Source organism: Hyperolius riggenbachi, chromosome 9 (assembly GCF_040937935.1).
Source record: "Hyperolius riggenbachi isolate aHypRig1 chromosome 9, aHypRig1.pri, whole genome shotgun sequence".
Taxonomy (NCBI): Eukaryota; Metazoa; Chordata; class Amphibia; order Anura; family Hyperoliidae; genus Hyperolius; species Hyperolius riggenbachi.
Genome location: NC_090654.1, coordinates 214356395 through 214382175, shown reverse-complemented (window position 1 = coordinate 214382175; position 25781 = coordinate 214356395). Strand labels below are relative to the sequence as shown.

The following is a 25781-nucleotide window of genomic DNA, read 5'->3' as shown; positions in this document are numbered from 1 at the left end:
ATGAAAAGTATTTTTCTTGTAGTGGGTACATGTATATGCATACAATGTTAAAGCTTGAGAAAGGAATGTTTATAGGATGAATGTTTCTTTGGCTGGTTAGTGTACTGGTTATGGGCTCTGCCTCTGACACAGGAGACCGGGGTTTAAATCTAGGATCTTCCTGTTCAGTAAGCAAGCACATATTCAGTAAGGAGTCCTTGGGCTAGACTCCCTAACACTTATACTGCCTACTGAGTGTGCCCTAGTGGATGCAGCTCTAGCGCTTTGAGAACGCCATGGAGAAAAACACAATATAAATGTCATTTGTCTTGTCTTCGTTACCTGAATGACCCCCCCCCCCCCCTTCTGTCTTAACCAGATGTATAAGGAGACCCCACAAGCTGTTGAAGCCTGTTACTGACTCCCATGTGACCACTCCTCACCCTTCTTCTTTCTGATAACTTATGCTGTCTTCTCTTCACCCTAGACAGTGTGAGTCATCAAAAGGGCGGATGTGAGGCGTGATCTTGTGGGAATCAGGTTCAGCTGTGGCTTGACTGTTTATTATTATTTAATATTTATATAGCACCAACATCTTCCACTGCGCTGTACACAGTATATTGTCTTGTCACTAACTGTCCCTCAGAGGGGCTCACAATCTAGTCCCTACCATAGCCATATGTCTATTTCTGTATCATAGTCTATGGCCAATATAGGGGGAAGCCAATACTTATCTGTATGTTTTTGGGATGTGGGAGGAAGCCAGAGTGCCTTAGATAAGGGAAAGGAAACTGGGTGCAAAACAGTTGTCACAAGACACCTGTTAGATTTCATCTGTTGAATGAAATCATTTTGGTTGATTGTTGTTGGGAACTGGCTAAAGGCCCATACAATCACTAGATTAAAGTCGGCCGAGGTGGCTGATAACGACCATCTCTGCCAATTATCCTGCATGTATACAGCAGCCTCCGTGGTTCTGCAATCTGCCAGGCAGATCAATTTGACTGAGCAATGGCTAATAGCTTTGTTCTCTCCACTCACCCTGCCCGCTGTGTGAAGTCACAACCTCCTTTAGTATTGCTACCAGGGGCGCCTGTACCATGTGACCGTGCCGCATGTACTGGCGTCAGATCATGCCGCGATGTCATGTGGTACAGGTGCTGGGTGGCAATGGAGAAAGACGCTAGACACAGGAGGAGGTGAGGAGTCGCACTAATGGATAGGGGAGCCTGCAACAATCATCACGCACCTGCAGGTCAGTTGGTCTTTGGGCAATCGACCATTGTGCACACAATTGAGCCCTTGCAACCAAGATTTTCCAGCATACATGATCAATCCCTTCAAACGATTTTGGCTTGAAATCAAATCAAATGATCAATCTGGTGGCCATGCTGCTGCATCTGTATCTGCCTCATGCAATCATTGTGATCAAAATGTGAAAATTGAGTAGTGTATTTGCACCCCACACTAACGTTCCCGTTTTCTAGACAGTTTACCGTAATCTACAGATACAGATCTACAGATAAAGGCTCCGTTGAACTGAAGTAGTCCATGTAACGATTGTGGAACTTTCTCCGTGATCAGCTCACAACGCGTGCGCTGACACGGCGGAAATCCTCCACAAGCGTGTAATTGCAGGAACCCAGCAAAAGGTGCTACGCACCCGTAGAGGGAAATTCCTGTCGACAGATGGCGCTGAGGAGTGCAGAGGAACCAATCCTCTGTACCTCCACAAATGCCAGACAGGAATTGTACAAAGCGCAGAACGCAATCGCAAGGGAAACGATTGTGAATGAGAACGAGCAAAGTGACAGGTTGTTTGTGTGTGCGCCAATCTAGTCGCCACCCCGCGACAGCGCACACACAACAGCAGATACGAAACAGAAACGCAACCGCAAGAAAGGCGATTGCCAAAAGTGACACAAGGCAGATCAGAACAGAATACGAGGATAGCAAAGGCACAGCAAATCATACAATAAGGAGATAAGGAAAATAACAAACGCTAACTGAACGCGAACACCGCACTCATTCGCAACAGTGCACGCGTTCATGCGCGGTCTCCATGTGATAAGCACAATAGAGACAAGCACGCCTAACTAACCATCGACAGACAAACATGTAACAGAGGACGCGAGCGCTTGCTTAACGGTTACCTCACCGAGCCTCCAGCAAGCGTTCGTAGCTGACAAGACAGACACACGAAAACAAGGACAAGCGAGAGATAGGATCCACAGCACTAGCGAAAGTGGCTAGCGCGATCCAGGAAGACAGAACAGAAGGATCCACAGCGCTAGCGCAAGATGCTAGTGCGATCCAGGTACAGAGTAGCAGAACAGAAGGATCCACAGCACTAGCGCTAGGCGAGTGCGATCTAGGCAGACAGAGTAGCAGAACAGAAGGATCCACAGCACTAGTGAAAGTGGCTAGCGCGATCCAGGTACAGAGTAGCAGAACAGAAGGATCCACAGCACTAGCGGAAAGTGGCCAGCGCGATCCAAGGAGACAGAACAGAAGGATCCACAGCGCTAGCTCAAGATGCTAGTGCGATCCAAGTGAGACAGATCAGAAGAGATAGCTGGTAGCAACCGCTGCACCAGCTATACTCCAAGAACAGAGATCAGAACCATTTCCTGTCGACCAACGCTGGGACAGGACAATCGCAACAAAACAAACAAACAGATAAGCAATCCTAACTGCACTAAGGAAACCTGCCTAGTGCAGTTTTCCAGGAATTACTCTAAGCTGATCTTCAAACAGAGAGTAAGGCTGACACTCCTCCAGGCGTGTTACACAGGACTAAATCCTTATGACCAGCCAAGCATTGTGGGAAACACATAGTACTTATAGTACACGCCTCCAATGAATGTGGCCAGGCAATTTGCATGACAACGTATGCAAATTCCTCAGCAAGCACAAGCTGCAAAACTGACAGAAGCTCTTCTTTCCAGAGTCCTGCAGCATGCAAACCTAAACAATGGTCAAAAAGCTGCCTGCCTGCACAGGCAGCTGAGCAGATCATTACAGTCCAGTTGTTGATTTTTGAAAAAAAAGGCTTCTCTCATGGTATAACTCATGTAGGTTGCAAAAAGAAGCAGGGTTACTCGCCCAGGCTAGTCATTTACAAACATACCGGAATACCCAATTCCCTAAAAATGTTTATTTTCGTTTATTTTGGTTTTTACTGCTGTTTGTGTCTGCATTAGGAATATTTGACATTGCTTCCTATCCCTATGGCTTTTGTTGGCCTTCATGGCTCAAGTAGAAACTCAAATGGTCCCAACAACATAAATTGTAGCAATAAAAACTTGATGTGGCTTCTAGTTCTTTCCTACCAAACAAAAAAAGCCAAACTATTATTTATCTCGGTTTCTCCTACTGTTCAAAATATTTACCTACTTCCACTGAAGACAGGATGTATCAGAAATGCTCTCAGAAAGTGATACAGACTGGTTCTACCCTTTTCCACATTATCTAAAAGCTATTTTTTTTTCACGGCTTTAAAAAAAATACTTCCAGGTGGTGGTTTCCCTTTGGATGACCTCTGGGGATGGGTACAGAGATAATGCAAGCAGGCAACACTGTGTATAACCCTGTAAAGTAGCATAGGCTGTGTGTTCAAGAAATGCCACCTCTAACGCAGGTGGTCTGCCTTGTGGAGCACTCACATGAAATGTATAAACAACTTATGTTAAATAGATCTCCAAAAAAAGATCAGGTTGTATCATATGACGATCCTCGGTTAGATAATACCCATGGGAGAAGCTGCTTCTTGACATTATCCTATTGTATAAAGAATAGACAAGGAAACACAAGACTCCTCTGCTGACCTTATATGGTGGGGATGTGACAGCAATGCAAATGGACAACGCTTTTTATATTGGTGTTCTACTTTTTTTCACTACTACTTTAATCTCCTGTTTAGATACTTTGATTATGGAAACTGCAAAAAGTTTAATGTGCAGAAGAGATGTCTTTTGTATGTAAGGTTTTTTTTTTTATATTTTGAGATTTTTGTAGGCTCGCTCAGCAGCTTTCAGTTTTGTTTTGTCTACTTCTTTTGGCATCTCAAGCTGTATGTGAAAAGGAACCAATCAACAAGGTGTGTTTGGAATAAACACTCAATTCTGAAACTGAACTTAAAGTTTCACCATTTAGGATCTGATTTTGTTTTTTTTCATCCTTTAATTGTAATCATGTTTACTCATTTCCTCTCCTGTCAGACTGGACGGAGACCAGTGAAGACAGCCTGTTGTACTGGCTGAACTCAATACTTCTAATTGGATTCTTCCTTTGTTCATAACTGTCATTTAAAGGGACTCCGAGCAGTGCAGAAACTATGGAAAGATGCATATCATTTTAAAGCGCTCTTTCTCCTCTTTCCAATGATATATAAACCACCACCCTATGTCTTTTAGTTTTCGCTATTTTCGCGATTGAAATTGCCGCGACCGCGATTTCGATCGCGAAAATAGAGAAAACTAAAAGGTGTAGGGCAACGATTTAGGTGTCGTCAGAAAGAGGAGAAAGAGAGCTTTAAAATGATATCCATCAAGCCATAGTTATATTGTATTACACAGGCCGACACTTTCCCCAGTGTCAGCAGCTCCATTTTGCTGAATGCAGCTGCTGACTTTGACAAAAAGTCGCCCTGTGTAATACAATATAACTATGGCTTGATGGATATCATTTTAAAGCTCTCTTTCTCCTCTTTCTGACGACACCTAAATCGTTGCCCTACGCCTTTTAGTTTTCTCTATTTTTGCGATCGAAATCGCGGCCGCGGCAATTTCAATCGCGAAAATAGCGAAAACTAAAAGGCGTAGGGTGGCGGTTTATATATCATTGGAAAGAGGAGAAAGAGAGCTTTAAAATGATATGCATCTTTCCATAGTTTCTGCACTGCTCGGAGTCCCTTTAAACAGGAATGATAAATTAATTGAGCTCCTGAGTTAATATTCTATATGTTAACATTTCAGAAATATCTTCTGTCCTTTCTAAGTAATGCACAGAACTGAGAGCCCTACTTTTTTCAGCAATTCACACAATTCAGTTCTCCTGCCCTATCTTTGCCCTTCTGCAGAGTTTGACAAGGAGGCTTGCTGTCTGCAGAGATTACTTGGGAAGTATGTAACAGTTACCTTCTCCTTGTTGTGGTGCTGATGGTGATCTCTTCTTGTAGACATCCTTTGTTCTTTTATCATCCAGCCAGCAGTGTAAAAGTTAAGGGTTCTGCCTCTGACATAGGAGACCTGGGTTCAAATCTCGGCTGTTCCTATTCAGTAAACCCAACACCTATTCACTAAAGAGTTCTTGGGTGAGACTCCCTAACACTGCTATTGCCTATTGAGTGCGCTCTAGTGGCTGCCTTACAAGTGCTTTGAGTCCGACAGGAGAAAAGCGTTATACAAATACTGGAATTATTGTTATCATTTGACTGTAGGGATCTGGACCCACTAGACTTTTAAAATTACTATAAAAAAGTGCCTTGGCGCTTTCTCTACTTGAGAAAATGCACCCAGTATTGTGCCCCGGATTTGCAGTGCCAATATATCTGGTGCTTCCCAAAGTGTCCCTGCTTACCATTGCTGATAAAAGTGGTACAGAGAGAGAAAGCAAAGCAGCAATAAAGGTGGAAAAAGTGAGAACCTTCTTATCCAAATCTTTTTTAGTCCACCTCTCTCTCCCAGTTATCAAGCCCTCATCTCCCCCACTCCTCTCCTTTTTTTGTTTTCAGAACATTCTGCCCTCTGTAGCCTGCACCCCCAACCGGCCTGTTGGCACCAATCATTTTGTACGCTTTATTCCCCCATAGACTTCCAGGAAACTCTGGATCTCACACTGTACCCAAGCTTGTTAAAAAAAATAGCTCCAATACCCCACCCCCTGATGGCCTGGGGCTGTATAGACAGGCCATAAGACTATGGCTGTCACATGATTCATTCTTCCTTCTGTGTCCATACTAAGTCTGGGTAAATATGGTGAATAGATGCCGGGAATACACTGGCCTGCATTTTTACTGGGTCAGAAAAAGGAATACAGAATATAGAGATCATAGTATGATAGTCACAGTGATTTGACGGGCTGCATGCACAGGACAAATGACAAATGAATACAACCGGTGTGTAGGTTTCAACACTGTTGAGTTTTTCTGCAAAATGTTCACATTATTTAGAGATTAACTTTCACCTGGCAAGTTTTGTTTAGCTAAGTCTAGTGAAAGGGTAAACAAAAGGTTGTTTTTCTGGTCAGCAGTGTGCTGATGAACCTGTGGAATGTGCATGTATGGAAGAGCAGCTCTCCACATTCCTGCTACAAGTCTCTTCAATCAGAGCAGCTTGCTCGGGTGGACTTGTTCTAGTAAATATATTTTCTCTATGCAAAACGCAGGAAGTAAAAGAAACTGCACATAAAAGGGAGTTTAGAAAAAGAGAAATGCTAGTGAGCAGATTAGTTTTTGTTGCAGCAGTGCATTCATATGCCTGCTCTAGCCGATTTCAGCAGAATACTGAATCTCCATAGAACAGTGTATATTTAAGGCAGCCCATTAAGCAATTCCCTTTAACCATTTCAGCCTGCGGGGATTTTTCACCTTATGCATCAGAGCAATTTTCACCTCCCATGCATTCACTAATAACTTCATCACTACTTATCACAAGTTATTGATCTATGTCTTGTTTTTTCCGCTACTAATTAGGCTTTCTTTGGGTGGTACATTTTGCTAAGAATTATTTTGTTATACATGCATTTTAACAGGATTCATAAGAAAAAAAATGGAAAAAAATCATTATTTCTCAGTTTTCGTCTTTTATAGCTTTAAAATTATCCATGCTACCATAATTAAAACCTATGTATTTTATTTGCCCGTTTGTCTCGGTTATGACACCATTTAAATTTTGTCCCTATCACAATTTATGGCGCCAATATTTTATTTGGAAATAAAGGTGCATTTTTTCCGTTTTGCGTCCATCACTATTTACAAGCTTATAATTTAAAAAATGTTCGTAGTATACCTCCTTCACATGCATATTTAAAAAGTTCAGACCCTTAGGTAGAGACCACCGTTTTTTCTGCTGGGGATTTTGATCGGTGATCGGGATCCATGTTCCCGTTCACTAGTCACAGGGCTACCGGGGAACAGCACGGGTGCGTGCCCGTGATTGCACGTGGGAGCGCACCAAAGCGCGGCACCACAGCAGAGCAGCCGCCTGGACATGAGGATCATGTCTGGGCGGCTGAAATGGTTAAAGTGGAACTAAACTCAGAACTTCCTCTCTGCTCTAAAACATTTGCCACAGCATGATAACCTTTATGGAACAAAAAATCTTCGTTTCAATTTTTGGAAAGCCTGTTAAACCTCTTGGTTTCATGTTTGCAAAGGGCACTGAAAGGGTTAAGCTTTAATTTTTACTGTATGAGAGCTGCCTGGGTGGAGCTCTGCTGCAGTCTATTCACAGCTGCTGATAAGACATTTGATCTGGCTAAACAAACAGAACACAAAGAAGTTAATTACTTCAGCAACTAAACATGGAATAAAGAATTTTAATTGCATGCTGGGCGAGTTTGGGTCTGCTTTAAAGGCTAATTTAACTTGTGGATGGATTATGTTTATAACATCAAGAGGGCAAAAAACACATCATATAGACATACACACGGCTGGCACTCTCAACTTGCAGCGCTGGGTCCTTAGTTTGATTCCCAGCCAGGGAAATCTCTGTCTAGAGTTTGTATATTCGTCCCGTGTCTGTGTGTGTTTTCTCCGGGATCTACGGTTTCCTCCCACATCCCAAAAACATACAAATACGTTAGTTGGCTTCCCCCTAAAATTAGACTAGAATGGTCAAATGAATATGGTGGTGATTAGATTGTGACCCCCTCTGAGGCAAGTGGCGAGACTATATCATCTGTACAGTATTGCAAAAGATTTCAGCACTCTATAAATCCTATATAATAAAACCCCTGTGTCCCTGCATCCTCTCATGTCCCTGTGTCCATGCCTTTCTGCCAGTGCGCATGTGCGGACTTGGGACAGTAGGAGGATGGGTGCAGGTGCGCGGCCATTGCGGGGGGAAGAAGGGAGTGAGGGGGGGTCGCAGCAGAGCCTTATTACTAGTACTAAATAATACTACCTGGGGAAGCTGGCTTCAGAAACTGCACTTTTATATTTTATTATTTACTATTTATATAGCGCTGACATATTCAGCAGTGCTCTATATAGTCTTGCCACTAATTGTCCCTCAGAGTGTCTCACAAATGAATCCCTACCATAGTCATATGTCCAATTTTAGGGGGAAGCCAATTACTTAATCTGTATGTTTTTGGGATGTGGGAATAAACTGGAGTGCCTGGAGGAAACCCATGTAGACATAGGGAGTATATGCAAACGCCATACAGATAGTGCCCTAACTGGGAATCAAATCAGAGACCAAGCACTGCAGCTTGCTGCTGCTCATACTGTACTTTTAGTAGTTAATCGTGTTTATATAAAACACACGCAAAACAGGTAGGGTTCTTCATATCTCCACAGGAGAGAAAAAATCAATAATGGGTAATAATTACAGTATGAGGTTGATTGACCATGTTTATTTAAAAAGTCCACTTATCTTTTAAGCCGAGCTTTACATCCCAAATCAATGCTCAATTGTTCTGTATCAAAAAATAGGTAAATAAAAACAAAACAATATTCTACTTGTTTTGTATCTCCTGTCAGTATTGCATTACGTCCTGCGCAATGTTAGTTTTAAATTGAAAAGTAGAAAAATACAGGTGGCAGGAGATGAAAATGTACAGTACATACTGGAATTACCAGCAGCTGACCAGTGCGAAACAATTGTGAATCCAGAACCACTCATTTATAGCTTATCGAAAATGAACAAATTTAGCTCCATGTAACACATCTTGCACACAAGTGTTTCAGGCAGTTCTGGCCTTCTTCAGAGCAAGGTAAGGATATGCTTTTGAAGGAGTCTAAAGCTGCTTTACTGAAAAAAGCAACGCAAAGCAAGGTGCTATCACTTCTGTGTGCTTAGACTACTCTCAGATACTCGTTAAAAGGAGTATTTTTTCAAATGATAGCTTAGGAACAACCGTTTGAACTGATAAGCTGCTTGGCTGTTTGCTGAGCAGACTGTTCTGCTCTTTGGGGGGGGGGGGGGGTGTAGGGGGAGGATAAGCGGGAGGTGTCTCACTGCAGGAACAGTTACAGAATAACAGTAGCAGTGGCCATTAGTGATCCGGCATGGTGTATCACTAACAGTGCTGTGCACAATGTTGGGCCACACCTCTACACGTACTAGATTTTTGCCAAAGGTGATAACTAAGATCATTTTGGGTGAGGTAACTCTAGGATGTGTTTGTATCTTTGTAGGTACTGTGCCATAAGCCTATGATGCAGGTCTGCGTTTGAAGTACTGGAATGAAGCAGCTGGTTTTGGCTACATTGTTTTTACATGATCACAATTTGATTATGACAAGTTGGGGGAATATAAAATCCCCTCACCATTACAGATGATCTCCAGAAAAATCTTTTATTCAGCACTATACTGTCCTGAAAATGGGGCTAGTGACACAGAATCCCTTTCTGCCTGACTGCCGCCCTAACTCGGTTCCTGTCCCCAAAGAAAAGGATTCAGGATACTATTTTTTACAGGCCTCTCTGAAAGAAGAGTTTAGGTGACATAAGTGGGTCAGAAATAATCAACTAACAGAGTAGGGTTGTTTGTCTCTACTACATAATTAAAGACTACTTACACGCATGTATCACAGATCTGGGAATTGTCAGTCATGAAACAAGGAGAGTGTTTGGAGAAAGTTTAACCATTACATCTCAGTGGCAGCCATTTTGTGCAGTGAATCAGTCATTCTGAAAATGCAGACTATCAATTCTTTAGGTACTAGATACTGTATATCACTTCCTGTGGTGAGATATAACTTCCATAGAGCACATGTAAGCTCCTTCACAGAGGAAAAATGAACAGCTTCTACCCCAACTAATAAGGCCGGTTGCACACCTAATATTAGTGCAGAAATCAGCTATCATATGCATAGCGCCGCTCCCAGCTAATGACATACTCCCTGCTGGCAGAGCCGGATCATCCGCGCAGGTGGGCCACGTGACACCGCTCTCCGCTCGTGTACAGCTACTGCATCACCCTTTGACTTGCATTACTGCTTTATCCGTGCAGTAAGCTCGGATGAAGTGGTAGCATGCTGCAGTCTTTATGTTGGCATTGCGGCGATTTGGATACTTCTGGAGCGCTGTGTCGCATCGCGTAAAGTGTACAAGTCTGAATTTTGTAGCGGGGATGCTGCAGGGAAGAGTAACCCATTGCGATGCAGTGTGCAAGGGGCCTTAGGCTTAGGCTTCCCTTTAAAGGGGAAAAAAACCTCCCTTCTGACTCCAGATGGCAGTCAGATAAAACCCTGGATCAACTCTGTTGGGAATTACCTAATAATTATAGCCGTGGATGTCCTTCAATGCGAGGAGAACATCCAAAGCTCTTAAACCACTACGCAGTCTAAGGTTTTTTTCCCCCTTAAGATTCCTGACAATATTGGCATTTCAGCTGTCACTGTTGTTATAGCAATAACTTTTTTATTACTTATGCCATCAAAGTGATACACATGTAATTGTTTTAGGACAATCTAGATTGTCTTTGGGTAATATTTGTTTTTTAAGAGTTATTTAATTTTATAGGGGGAAAAAAATAGGTGTAAGTGCAGAAAATACAATTGTTTTCATATTTCACCCTTCACACATTTCACATGACAAGTGCCACAGTTATAAAACATCTCAATGTATGTTATTTGTCTTTTCCCAGCTAAAATGATACCCTACATGCCATATTTCATCACTAGTTGGGAATATGGCGTAATATTATTGCCAGCTTGTGCGTTTGCAGCGATTGGATCTGAATGCTATGGTGTCCAGTTTGGGGTCCCAAGTGCTGTACTGATACATTGCTAGGCAACAGAACAGCGATGTATATGCACAGTGTTCAGTCCCGGAGTTGTTGTCCTAGTGATTGCACCCGATTGCTAGGGGCGGCAGCCAATTATTGATATCCACTAATCTTAGGGCTAAGTATAGGTGACACAAGGAGTTAATTAGTTAGGTAGAAGCTAATATTTTTCTTAGAGGGGAGGGGGGGGGGGGGAGAGAAAGACTTTATTATCTAAGGGGACACTGTGTCTTTAATACTTTTTTTTACTACTTTTTTTTTTTTTTGCTTTCATGAATGTGTGCTGCTAGTAGCAGTACCCATTCATTGTTAAATTAATGCACGCTCATGTCTGTGCATGTGCACAAGCACATGCACACGCGATACATGTCAGGGCCACGCACGGGAGCGCTCGGCAGTGTTTTAACTGCAGGACGGGAATTTTACGTCCTGGAATGCATGGGGGCGAATTAGCATGTGAAATTCACGTCCTGAAATCTTAAGTGGTTAAATGCAGTTATAGAATTTACCATAGCTACTTCCTGTGGTAAAATATTTACCATTTAAATGGCTCTTAGGGCTCGTCTCGCAGACGCACACCGCACTGAGCCGGTGGGCGGGATCGCAGGCGAATCCCATGAGCCGTGCCATGCACGGCTATGGGATTCGCAGCCTCCGTGGCGAAATCTGCGGGGGGTTCCGGGCGAATCGCTCCCGCAAGCGATTCCGCCGCGGCGCCGTCATCCCCTATGGCAGAGTTTCCCCGTGCGAATGATGTGCGGGGAAACTCTGCCGAATCGCCTGTGAAACCGCCCTAGTGGAAACGGGCCCTTACTGTAAAGAATCCTTTCCTAAATAGATGGCAACATATTTTTTCCTCCTTACGCAGATCATGCCTCCTTGTTCTCTGTACAAGACTAGGGACAAAAATCTCATCTGCCAGCTTATGTATTTATACATCTTAGCCATTCCAAGCTAAATAAACCCAGTTTGTTCAACCTTTCTACGTAAGTGAGACCTTCCATCCCTGATTAATTTAGTTGACCGTCTTTGTACCTATTCCAGCATGTCAATAGAACTGTTCCTGGAGTCAGGCTTTAACTGAAGAATGAAGGGAGAAGCATAATTAATATGCACTCTCTGTTAATGATGATCATTTTCTTGCCTTAGCTACAATATCTGTTTTTTTTTTAAACAGGAAGATGAAGTTGGAAGCAAAACTTCCTTTGTATGAGATGTTGCTTCTATAATATTTTTATTATTGTTTTATTTCGGTTTTTTTTTACAGACATATTCCTCGTCCTCTTTTTCCTACTCGCTACCTGATGCGTTTAGGATATGAAAAACATATCACAAATATATAACTTAATTTCAAGTAGCCCGTTTCAGCAGTTTTGTGTTTTTTCAAATTAAAATTTAACACGGCCCAGTAGTGCTCAGTGTCTGCTCAAGACGTCCAGATCTGCATTGCAAAGTAGAAACCCCGGGTTTGTCTGCTAAACATGCAGAAAATTGAAGCTGCACAATAGATAAACATAAATCAGTTTATAGGACATTTTCATAATAACATCGCTCGGCAAGCGGAAGAGAAAAAGCACATTGTTCAGGAATTTAACATACTCCGCCTGTGTCAACTGATTTCGCACGTGAAATTGGATGTTTCACACGATGAAGTCGAGTAGGGATGATGTTTAACTTATCCCTTTGTTAGAGAGGCTGCGATATTCATTAGAAGGAATGGCATACTCTGGGCAAGCCTATACGTTGGAGGTGCTCTTGAACTTCCTGAAGTGTAATCGGAAATTGACCTTGCAGCAATCAATATTAATCGTGTTTTTAGCAGAAATCTGTTGAATATAAAGGCGCATACACACGTCCAAGTTTGATTTGCTCATTTTACCACTTCCATGTAGCATGAGGGTCAACAGATTTTGATTAGCGGTGATCCGGAGTGGAGAGGAGAGTGGTGGATAAGAACGCGTATAGAGGGAGTGCTTTTCCTGTATACACGCCGTTACCCTCCACTCTCTTGGGGGTGACAATGTGGAGGAGAGAGGCATCTGGTGGAGGGAGGGGGGCACCTATGCCTAGCTATCTATTTGGGAGGCACATATGCCTAGCTATCTATATATGGGGGGAACCTGCCTAGCTATCTATATGGTAGCACCTATGCCTGGCTGTCTGTATACGGTAGCACCTATGCCTAGCTATCTATATGGTAGCACCTATGCCTAGCTATCTGTATGGGGGGCACCTATGCCTAGCTATCTATTTGGTAGGCACATATGCCTAGCTATCTATATATGGCGGGAACCTGCCTAGCTATCTATATGGTAGCACCTATGCCTGGCTGTCTGTATACGGTAGCACCTATGCCTAGCTATCTATATGGTAGCACCTATGCCTAGCTATCTGTATGGGGGGCACCTATGCCTAGCTATCTATTTGGGAGGCACATATGCCTAGCTATCTATATATGGGGGGAACCTGCCTAGCTATCTATATGGTAGCACCTATGCCTGGCTGTCTGTATACGGTAGCACCTATGCCTAGCTATCTATATGGTAGCACCTATGCCTAGCTATCTGTATGGTAGCACCTATGCCTAGCTATCTGTATGGGGGGCACCTATGCCTAGCTATCTATATGGGAGGCACATATGCCTAGCTATCTATATGTGTGTGTGTGTGTGGGGGGGCACCTGCCTAGCTATCTATATGGGGGCACCTATGCCTAGCTGTCTATATGTGGGGGGCACCTATGCCTAGCTGTCTATATGTTGGGCACCTATGCCTAGCTATCTATATGGTACGACCTATGCCTAGCTATCTATATGGGGGCACCTATGCCTAGCTATCTATATGGGGGGCATCTACATCTTGCTATCTATGTAGGTTGCACCTATGCCTAACTTTCTGTATGGTGGGCACCTATGCCTTTCTATATGAGGCCACCTATATCTTGCTATCTATATGGTGGGCACCTATGCCTAGCTATCTATATGGTGGGCACCTATGCCTATCTATATGAGGCCACCTATATCTTGCTATCTATATGGGGGGACCTATGCCTAGCTATCTATACTGGGGCACCTATGTCTAGCTATCTACAGTGGTGTGAAAAACTATTTGCCCCCTTCCTGATTTCTTATTCTTTTGCATGTTTGTCACACTTAAATGTTTCTGCTCATCAAAAACCGTTAACTATTAGTCAAAGATAACATAACTGAACACAAAATGCAGTTTTAAATGATAGTTTTTATTATTTAGTGAGAAAAAAAACTCAAAACCTACATGGCACTGTGTGAAAAAGTGATTGCCCCCCCCTTGTTAAAAAATAACTTAACTGTGCTTTATCACACCTGAGTTCAATTTCTGTAGTCACCCCCAGGCCTAATTACTGCCACACCTGTTTCAATCAAGGAATCACTTAAATAGGAGATATCTGACACAGAGAAGTAGACCAAAAGCACCTCAAAAGCTAGACACCATGCCAAGATCCAAAGAAATTCAGGAACAAATGAGAACAAAAGTACTGTAATTGAGATCTATCAGTCTGGTAAAGGTTATAAAGCCATTTCTAAAGTTTTGGGACTCCAGGGAACCACAGTGAGAGCCATTATCCACAAATGGCAAAAACATGGAACAGTGAAGAACCTTCCCAGGAGTGGCCAGCCGACCAAAATTACCCCAAGAGCGCGGAGAAAACCCATCCGAGAGGCCGCAAAAGACCCCAGGACAACATCTACAGAGCGGCAGGCCTCACTTGCCTCAATTAAGGTCAGTGTTCACGACTCCACCATAAGAAAGAGACTGGGCAAAAACGGCCTGCATGGCAGATATCCAAGGCGCAAACCACTTTTAAGCAAAAAGAACATTAAGACTCGTCTCAATTTTGCTAAAAAACATCCCAATGATTGCCAAGACTTTTTGGAAAATACCTTGTGGACCAACGAGACAAAAGTTGAACTTTTTTGGAAGGTGCGTGTCCCATTACATCTGGCGTAGAAGTAACACAGCATTTCAGCAAAAGAACATCATACCAACAGTAAAATATGGTGGTGGTAGTGTGATGGTCTGGGGTTGTTTTGATGCTTCAGGACCTGGAAGGCTTGCTGTGATAGATGGAACCATGAATTCTACTGTCTACCAAAAAATCCTGAAGGAGAATGTCCAGCCATCTGTTCGTCAACTCAAGCTGAAGCGATCTTGGGTGCTGCAGCAGGACAATGACCCAAAACACACCAGCAAATCCACCTCTGAATGGTTGTAGAAAAACAAAATGAAGACTTTGGAGTGGCCTAGTCCAGTGGTTCCCAACCTTTTCCGGCCCGGGGAACACTGTCTGACCAAATTTTTCTCCAGGGAACGGCACGCGGGGGGGGGGGAGTGGGGGGTTGTCGCGGATGCGGCCCCCGGTTGTTTGCTCGACCCCCGGTTGTTTGCGCGACCTAGTGGACAGTGCCGTGCGCAGCAGGCTATGGGGGGGGGGGCTGGGGTGCGGCTGCATAGCTAGCATAGTTGCCCCAGTGTAGGGAGTTTAGTTGCCTCAGTATAGCTAGTATAGTGCCCCAGTATAGTGCCCCAGTATAGCCAGTATAGTGCCCCAGTATAGCTAGTATAGTACCCCAGTATAGCTAGTATAGTGCCCCAGTATAGCCAGCATAGTGCCCCAGTATAGCCCCCCAGTATAGCTAGTATAGTGCCCCAGTATAGTGCCACAGTATAGCCCCCCAGTATAGCCCCCCAGTATAGCTAGTATAGTGCCCCAGTATAGCCCCCCAGTATAGCCAGTATAGTGCCCCAGTATAGCCAGTATAGTGCCAATGTAAAGTGCCCCAGTATAGCTAGTATAGTGCCCCAGTATAGCCAGAATAGTGCCCCAGTATAGCTAGTATAGTGCCCCAGAATAGTGCCCTCCCGCCCGTCCCCGCGGCCGCCGCTGTTATTACCTTAACAGCTGCCGCTCTCCCCTCTCCGGCGCATGTGTTTATTCTAGCAGCGTATCTCCGGCTGCTCTGTGTGATGCGGAAGGAAGCAGGGCAGCGGCTTCCTGTAACGGCGATATGTATCGCCGTTACTATGGTAACCGAGCCCTGCCTCCTTCCGCATCACACAGAGCAGCCGGAGATACGCTGCTAGAATAAACACATGCGCTGGAGAGGGGAAAGCGGCCGCTGCTAAGGTAATAACAGCGGCGGCCGCGGGGACGGGCGGGAGGGGGAGAAGAGGACGGCACACCAGGCAACGTTCCGCGGCACACTAGTGTGCCGCGGAACACTGGTTGAAAAACACTGGCCTAGTCAAAGTCCTGATCTGAATCCTATTGAGATGTTGTGGCATGACCTTAAAAAGGCTGTTCATGCTAGAAAACCCTCAAATAAAGCTGAATTACAACAATTCTGCAAAGATGAGTGGGCCAAAATTCCTCCAGAGCGCTGTAAAAGACTTGTTGCAAGTTATCGCAAACGCTTGATTGCAGTTATTGCTGCTAAGGGTGGTCCAACCAGTTATTAGGTTCAGGGGGCAATTTCTTTTTCACACAGGGCCATGTAGGTTTTGAGTTTTTTTTCTCACTAAATAATAAAAACCATCATTTAAAACTGCATTTTGTATTCAATTATGTTATCTTTGACTAATAGTTAACGGTTTTTGATGAGCAGAAACATTTAAGTGTGACAAACATACAAAAGAATAAGAAATCAGGAAGGGGGCAAATAGTTTTTCACACCACTGTATATGGGGGCATCTATGCCTAGCTACCTATATTGTGGGCACCTATACCTGGCTGTTTTGAATGTTGGTAGATCTCTGGAGCTCGGGAATTTTCAAAGGAGCTTGTGAGTCAAAAAAGTGTGGGCACCCCTGACCTAGATCTTCCATCTGGCCCTCTCTGTGAGATGCATTAGGGAGGCTAGACACACACAGTATTCTCGACAGAGGAAACTAAGACTGGCCACCTCAGACGAGTACCCGCTGGCTTTAGCTGTAGAGGCGTTTTTTATGTATGTAAAGACTCCCTAATTATTAGGTGTCATATAAATCACCTGGTCAGGTGCCCAAGCAATCCCTGCTTCCCAGACAGTTATTACAGGCTACAGTATTCTTACAGAGATTAAGTCTGTTCCTGCCACCTTGCAATGTGAATAGCAGGATGTTGCAATCCCAGCAGCAGCAGCCACACCCGAATTTTTCTAAGTCATGGATTTGTTTCAGTGCAATACAAATTAAACATCTGATCAGTTAAAAATATGTTAATAGTGTATAGTATGTCTAATGAAGAACAAGTCTGTTTATATTGAGTTGATATTCAGCTCTTGAGGAAGCAGGATGTAATGCCCGCGATACATGTGGAGCCTGTCATAGGGGTTTCCTACCCTCCATTTTCTCCCCTGCTTTGCGGACCTCAGAACTCAGTATCCTGTGCCCAGTGTAGTATCTCCTTGCACATTAGTTTTCACCTTATGCACCTGTATTACAAAAGAACATGGTGTAAATACTGGCACTTGCGGCACAAGCTAAGGACAATTCACTAATACAAATCTTTGAACCCCCAACCCCTGAGCTGATAATTGTAAATATACGGAACGATTACAGGCTATTGCCTGTCACAAGGTAAAAAATAAAACAAGCTGTTCGATGAACTTTTTGAGAAGGAGTTATTAAGTCAGCAAAAAGAGGTTTTTATATAGGGGAAATCTTCCAACAGAATATGCAACTAGCAAAATCCAGGGCAGATTTAACATTCCACTTTTTATAACCCACCCTCTAACTATTTTTGAATTCTCCCTGACATCATCATGCCAGCCAGTTTGTTGTAGCCCGGCGTTTAAGAGACTCCAGACACTCTTTAGGAAAGATTCCACTCTGGTGGGCATTTTGTAGTCATACTGCAGACCAGAGACTTAGGATTATCATTACTACTATTATTACCACATGACCTGTTTTACAAGGACATAGTAAGTTATGCCTGAAATAATTTCTGTAATTTCCCATGGTTTAACACCTACAAGACCTTCTTTGATGTCGGCCTAGTGCGCAGTGAGCGTCTAAAAATAATACTGCTCTGTATAAGGACGGGTAGTCTGGGAACTATTATACCATGTTTTGTGGTTATGTTTTTTTTTCTGTGAAATTCTGTAGTCAGTTACCACCAAATGCTGTGTTTGGAAAGTGCTGAATACCAAATCGCTGGTGTGCAGAAACCAGTGACTGTACTACAGTAGGATGCAGTGGAAATTGAATGTGGTCATTAAGGTCTGTGTTATATGTGGGATTTCATTTGAAGAAGAATATTTCTCTCACAAGGTGGCTTCTTCTCTGGTTCCACTTCATTCTCTACCCCCACCGTGACTGCATGCATGTCATGTGGTAGTTGGTTATCACTTCTGTGGTAAGGTCACAGTGACACATATTTACCAGTCTGTGTGTGTGTTTGTGTGAGGGGGAAGAGGAGGGGGGTTGTGTGATATTTATCCTACGTCTTGGCATTTCGTTTCTTTAATTTTCCCTCTAGCAAGTTGTTATTCCAAAATTATCTTTTTAATGTTTTCCAGCGATGCACTTTATCATCACGGATAAACTGATCGGGTCGCAGGGGCTTCTAACAGATAATCTGTAGTTTTCTGTTTCTTATAATGTGTCTAATGCTGGGCATACATGGCTCATTTTTGAGCAATTTAGATGGCTCAATAGATAGTTTCAGACATGTCCGATCTCCCGCTCGATCGTTTCGCCACTCGATTTTTGATAGCAGTGGATGGAAACAGATAAGAAAAACGAGCGAAAGATAAGAAAATTGACTGCAGAATCGAGTGGCAAAATTATCGAACGGGAGAATTGAGCAGCAAAAATGAGCCGTGTAGGCCCAGCATTAAGCTTGGTACACTCCATGCAATTTTAACTTCAGATCCTATTTGAGCAAAAGATGAGATATTCAGATCTGATATCGATCAGATACCGTAGAAAGCTAGTGTACACACACATGCAATTTCTTTTCGAATTCTGTTTAATTTTTTTAATTATTTTTTTTTTTTATTGACTATCAACCGAAAATTATTAGAAAGGACATACACATGGAACAATAGCCAGTACTTGGATGGATATTTTCTAGCATGTATGAACTGCTTCTGATGGAGAAATAGAATGATTTATTGTACTGTTTAGTATATTTAAAAGTGTGGAATATATTACAACTTTACAAATTGATGTTTCTTTCATGTTTTGGTTTGGCTGGTAGTTTTGTAAGCAGAAAAGCGTCTTTCGTTGCCACACAAACACACACACACACACACACACACACACACACACACACACACACACACACACACACACACACACACGAACACACACACGCACACACACGCCCATTCAAACTTCTATGCTTTAATCAGTCCAAAAAAAATGCACAGGTATTTAAAAATTAAGAGATAAGCTGACCAGGCATATACCGTGGTTGAGAGGAGGAGAATAGAGTACCCAGCGTGGTACTGGGTGTGTCTGCTCTGCTGCTGTACTTTGCACGATCCCTGCTGTAAGCTACTTCCCTTGATTCCTTCCTCCCATGCAGAGCTAGTAGTAGAGCTTCTTTGTTGCGTGCCTCTACTGGCACCATATTCCTCGAGTCTAGCATGACTGCTCTGTGCCCCTTTCCTTTGCATCATTTAGGGGAGTGCAGGGAGCAAATAAAAAAACAAAAACATGAAAGACTCAAGGAAAAAGAAAGTGCTAGCGGGGGCATGTAACTGAAGCTGAAATGGCCAATCCACTTTTGGTTCTGCAACACCACCACCCTCCTACTCCCAAGACCCAGGACTTTGTTGTTTTAGCCTAAATCTTTCCTGCATGTTAATAGTTACTAGATAGACAGAGCAAAGGTAGAAGTTGGCAGAACAACTGTAAAAAGGTTGGAGAGGCTACTAGGACACAGCAAAAGTAGGAGGGCCAGATTAAATGAAAAGGGGTCCTCCTTTGAGATCACGGCAGCCAGAAAGGGCGTTGTTTTGTAATACCCCTGTCTCTGTCTCTGCTTACTAAAGCATGAACAGAGCTGGATTAAGACCATACAGGGTCCCAAGCAGAGCGTTAAATTTAGTAGAAACACAGCAAGAATAGAAAAGGCCAGAAAATCTTAGTAAAGGTAGGAGGCAGCAGAAAGTCACCATAGAGGTAGGAGGGGGGATGCTGAATAATTTTGCAAAGCAGATCTTAAAATACAAATGATTAAGCCCCAGTTTACATGGACACTCTCTGTAATGCTGTGTTTCAAAGTTCTTAACATTTTCTTCTGTAAATCTCAATTTTCATCTTTGTGCCAGAACACAAGAGATGTTTTATAGGGATGATCACAGATATGCAAATTGTTCCAAGTTTATGCAAATTTGTATGCAAATGTATGCAGTTTGAAAATGGTTTAAATTGATTGGTCCATTTTTAAACTGCATACAAATTTGCATACTTTTGGAAGAATTTGCATCTCATTGATCATTCCAAGTGTTTTATACTGTTACATCTAGGGTGTCCAAGTAAGCCACACCTTTTGTGCACTGTAAAATGAGAACAAACCTGTGCAAACTCAACTAACGCTCTTCACTTAGGCCGGTTTTAGGCTGGCAACCAGCAGTATAAGAGCGTTGCAGTGCGATGAACACATCTCACCGCAATGCTAAAAATAGCCTTCGGATTATCGCGGCAATGCGAGGTAATCTCCCTTGTGACTGCAAGCCAAGTAGGAAGTAAGGCGCTCTAGTGTTCACTTCCTGTGGGCAAAATTTTAATTGCACATAAGTGTATTGGAAAAATACGCTTCCCCGCCTGCACCACAACGCAATCGCAAAAAACTTTAAACAAGCTGCGTCGCCATAGACTTACATGACTGCCAGTTCGCTGCACGTCGCCGCTCATGTTGCCCAACTATGTGCTGTTGCTCTCGCGGTAAACTGTGCTCTTCTGGCAGATCAGGAGGATTGTGCCTGGTATGAAATGCTTCATAGACTTTCATTGGTATAGGGTTACCCTGCGGCAAAACAGTGTAACACAACACACCAGCGTAAAAGGGGCCTAAAAGTAATGGAGGCCATTTTGGGCTGGCTTTAGTATTTTTACTAAGAATTTGTTATGGATTTTTCAGGCATTGGCATACCTAGTAAAACGGTTAAAAATGCTAGAGAAATAGGTACAAATGCTGTATGCATGTTGGAAGACATTTTAAGATTGTTTGTGCAAGGAAGTAAAAAATCATGTTAAATATTTTACCTTCAGGTCTCAAAGCTGTTCCTCACCTTCAACCTGCACCACGAACATGAAAACTTTTGGTCTGGGCTTCAGACTGTCCTTTCAATCCCCCTATCGTGTGTTATTAACTGTCTAACGACTGCTCAATGCCGATTGGCGTGAGCAGAGCGGCAGCCCTAGGACCACTGCAAGCCGATTGACGCATCCCCACTTGAATGACGGAATGGAAATCATCAGTCTCCTGGCATCAGTCTACGGACTGTTAGACGGTGAAACCGTCATCTAATAATCATGTACAGCGATGCGATCTAAGGCAGCGCTGTACTGGGGACCACTCTGTAGATAGGGAAGTGATCCACTGTCATAGGCAGAAGCCTATGACAGCCGATCATGCTGATTGGCTGGCGGGGGGAGGGAGGGGGGTATAGAAAATAAAAAAAAAAATATATATGTATTTTTATTTAAAAAATAAAGGCATACATTTTTACAAAAAAACAACAACAACATCCTGGCAGCATTCTTAGCCCACCAACAGAGAGCTCTGTTGGTGGACAGACAGGGGGGGGGGGGAATCACTTGTGTGCTGAGTTATGCAGCCCTGCAGCGAGGCCTTAAAGCTGCAGTGGCCTATTTTAGTAAAAATGGCCTGGTCACTAGAGGGGTTTAAGACCGAGGTTCTCAAAAGGTTAAACTGCAAGTAGAGCGAAATCCAGTAACTCACAGCGACCAATCAGAATCCGTCTTGTTCTGCTAAACTCAGTACTCTGCCCCTTGCTCTGATGAGTTTATTCTCTTGAATCATTATTAACTAGAATCACTCTGGAAGATGAACAGGTTTTTTTTTTTCTTTTTGTGAACACTAAGCTGTCTCCACTCCTTCCCAAAAATGCCTGTGTTGTTCTTGTGATGAGAAGAGACTAGTGCTGGCTGGTACAGATAAGCAACTGTCCTGTGGCATATTGTTTTTATTAACTCTGTGAAAGTCATTCACCATTAAACACAAATGGATCCGTCTGTGTATGTTTTCATTTTGTGTGTGTGTGTTTTATTTACTCGTGTTTGATCATGCCCAAAATGATGCCAATGAAAATGTTGTCGACGTGCTCGCTTGCACTCTTCATTTATTTATGTTCCCAGTTGATGTAGTTTTTATATTTATCTTTTTGTCTTCAGGGTAAAGAGAGTGACCTTTTTGGGTGGTTGTGACTGAAGTTTGCTTTGCAGAAGCAGCTACTTGAATAAGGTAATTACTATTTACAATTCATTTTTTCCAGTGTGCTTTTATTGGATTTTTATATATAAACTGACCCAGTGCAATTATACTTTTTTATACTTTGATTCCCCTTGAACTACAGGATGCATCATATAGTTTGAGTTATATCAGTTAGTGCAGGTCATTTTCAAATTCCTTTGTCTCCTGGTTAGTAATCTGCTCTCGAATATTGCTTCAATTCCATGTTCTTCCCCTATACTTGTTCTTTATTGTGACCCAAGTTTGCACTTTTATTTTCTTTTTATTTAAAAGTATTTATTGAGAATTCAGTAATATAAACTGGAATCAATGTCAGTGTCAACTATCTAATGGACAAAGCACACAAATATGCAATGACACCCCCTAGTAGGGGAGCAAAGTGAGTCAAAGTAAAATACAGTAATGCAATAAGGGCTGGTTCACACGGGCTTCTGCCAAGCTTTTGCTTGGCGCCACTTATAAATGCCAGCTTTTAGACGCTTGCTTTTAAAGGCTTTTGGGAATCCCGCAAAAGCTTGTCCCAAACTATCCCATTCAATTGAGTTGGATGGTGGTAGATCCCGATAAACGTTGCGTCTAAATGCCGGTGGTAAACGCAAGGAAAACGTCCGTGTGAACCAGTTCTAAGAGATTAGATTGCCTAGATATATCTAAAACAAAGGAAAACCGAGAGCTCGATATGGTGTAGTATGTTGAAGACAATGGGTAAATGATAGGTGAGAAAAGATATACTCACAAACATGGGTTACCATTCAGGCAACCACTGTATAGGCAGGTGAGGAGATTAGACCTGTCCTCACTCAGGAATAAGAAGTCGCTCTCTGTAGACTGGAAAAATAAGGGGGTAGTTCTCCCCTCCACCAGGGTTGGACACAATGTAGTAGTAAGAGAAACAGAGGTGCCAGCAGGCCAAGCCCGCTTCATCAGGCAATAAAAGTGGAGACAGCAGAATTCCGGCAGAATTCCGACTGAGGCACTATACTCGTCACTGCCGGAATTCTGTTGTCCCCACTTTTATTGCCTGATGAAGCGGGCTTGGCCTGCGAAACGCGTTGCAACTTTGGGGTACCGTATAATAAATGTGTTCATTACTATTCAGACAGTCTTTCGTGTCTGCTTTCGGGAGGTAAGCCCATCACTTCCTCCGACCAAATTTTAAACATTTTATCTGATTTTTATCCTGCTCTGTTTCTCTGACTACTAGATATATCTAGGTTCTTAAGGTACCATGGTGACCTGCTAAAGTTACCCCTACCAAGAATATCGGTAAGAAGAAGGGCCCAAAGACTAGTTTGCCCTCTCATCTGGAGCTGTTCCAGAAGGGCAAAAGATTTGAAAAGTTCTTAGTCTGTTGGGAGGGGAAGATGGTAGAGGAAGCGGTGGGTAGGGGGGCAGAGGGTTTAGTAATGGAAGGTGGTCCTACCTAGCTAGGCTTTACCAGACTTCTCAGAGACGGGGGCTCTAATTCAATTCACAATGTCCAGGTTTTCCGGAAGTATTTCTCTAAATATATTTGTTAAGGCCCGTACTCACTGGTAGATGGATCGGGGAACGCTCAGCCACACAACCCGACAAACAAGCATTCCCCAATCCATCTTCCTACCTACGGGAGCACATGATGTCACACGACAGGTACAAACGAGAGTTCAAACGATTGTGGCACTTTGAGCGGGAGACATCAGGGATCTGATCTCCCGTTACGGTTGTAATTGATACACGCTGCAAAACTTTGTTAGCTTAATTGCACACACGTACCCACATTGTGAAATTGTGGAAACGATCGCTTGTTGCGCAAAAAAAATTGCTTCAAAAATGTTGATGTGGGTACGTAGCTTTAGTTTCTGGCTACTACAAATTAATCTGGCTAAAATTTCTGTCATTTTAGCCGCCAGGAATAGAAAGGTGGTCAGTCTTTTGTGGGTTTCAGTTAGGCCAGCAATTCTTTTATGCATGATGGTTATCCAAGGATCTCTACCTCGTGAAACAGGCAAGGCAATATGACTAAGATCCTACTCCAAACTGTGCCAGACGTGGCCACCAAATATGCAGCATACTGCCTAATGCTGCACATCCAATAAAGCAGACTGACCCTTGAAAATATTCTTTCCGGGACCAGGTATCATTGTGTAAGCACTTTGTTGCAACACTTTTTTTTTTTAATGACCTTGTTCTACCTCACCCAGCTGTATCAACAGTAATACACCATTTCTGATCATTGAATCAAGCATTTGAAGATGTATAGTACAAAACTATATATAGAAGCCATTGAAATAGCTTTAGTAGCTGCTTATTGGGGCCAGCCTCCTCTTCCTGGTGTCACCCCTTCTCCAACAAATGTTTGTGCTTTGTTGGTGGCACAGTGAGAGGGCTTACTTTTATGTAGAGCTGTGCTGTAGCTGGGCCCAGCACTAAACTCTCAAGCGTAACTGTGGGTATGACATCATCAATCACATGACAGCAGCAGAGACCTGGGAATTAATTCATTTGCAGGCTTGATCTCATTTTAGTTGGTCTGATATGCAACTTTGTATGTAGCTTTAGTCAGTCTGTGAAAATAAGCAATACTGAGCACAACAATATGCAGGTCCACTGGACACACAGGGTAGTTAGGGCTAGGAGACGGAGAGGTGAATAGGTAGGGTTAGGAGACAGGGAGGGGAATACATTTTGGGGAGGTCAGTGTTAGATGTCAGGAAGGAGAAGGGTAAGGTTTACGAATAGTTGATCTAAGTTGAACAAAGAAAAAACGTCAGAAACATCTATAAATTGATTATTGCAAATCCAATAATAGACTATAAGTTTTCAAAAAATACCAATATTCTATCAGTAGGACTTGATACCCAAAGTATAGTTGCCTAGAAGAGGTTATGAGCAGGGCTGTGGATTTTGTACAAAATCATCCGACTACCAACTCAGGCTCCTCAGTTTATGAAACCCAGACTCCAGGTACCCAAAATTGCTCCGACTCCTCGACTCTGATTTCAGCTCCGGCTGCACAGCCCTGGTTATGAGTAAGGGCTGCTTGGAGTGTGAGCTAATTTGGTGCTTAGGGGTTAAGGTTAGTTGCCCACCATGGGGGTTAAAGTTAGGGCCCACTAGGGGAGGAGGGGGTAAGGTTAGGCGCCCACCGACCGGGGGGTTAAGGTTAAAGAGAACCTGTACTGAGTAAAAAATATTTAAAATAAACACATGAGGTAACTTCAAATGAACATTACATAGTTACCTCTCCATCAGTTCCTTTCAGAAGCTCACCATTTTCTTCTGACAATAATCCCTTCCAGTTCTGACAACATTTTGTCAGATCTGAAATATATCAGTTGCTGTCAGTAAAATATCAGTTGCTGTCAGTTATAGCTGAGAGGAAAACTGATGTACTAGGTA

The 25781-nt window shown here is 43.1% G+C and overlaps 1 protein-coding gene across 11 annotated transcripts in view; it reads left to right on the top strand.

The window, feature by feature from the left end:
* The window catches only part of FOXP1 (forkhead box P1), a 1092253-nt gene that overhangs the window by 476065 nt on the left and 590407 nt on the right, over window positions 1-25781 (top strand). For all 11 annotated transcript variants that reach the window (XM_068253977.1, XM_068253974.1, XM_068253975.1 and 8 more), the window contains one exon: window positions 22322-22391. The gene's annotated coding sequence lies outside the window, so the exon portion shown is untranslated. The remainder of the gene's footprint in view (window positions 1-22321; window positions 22392-25781) is intronic.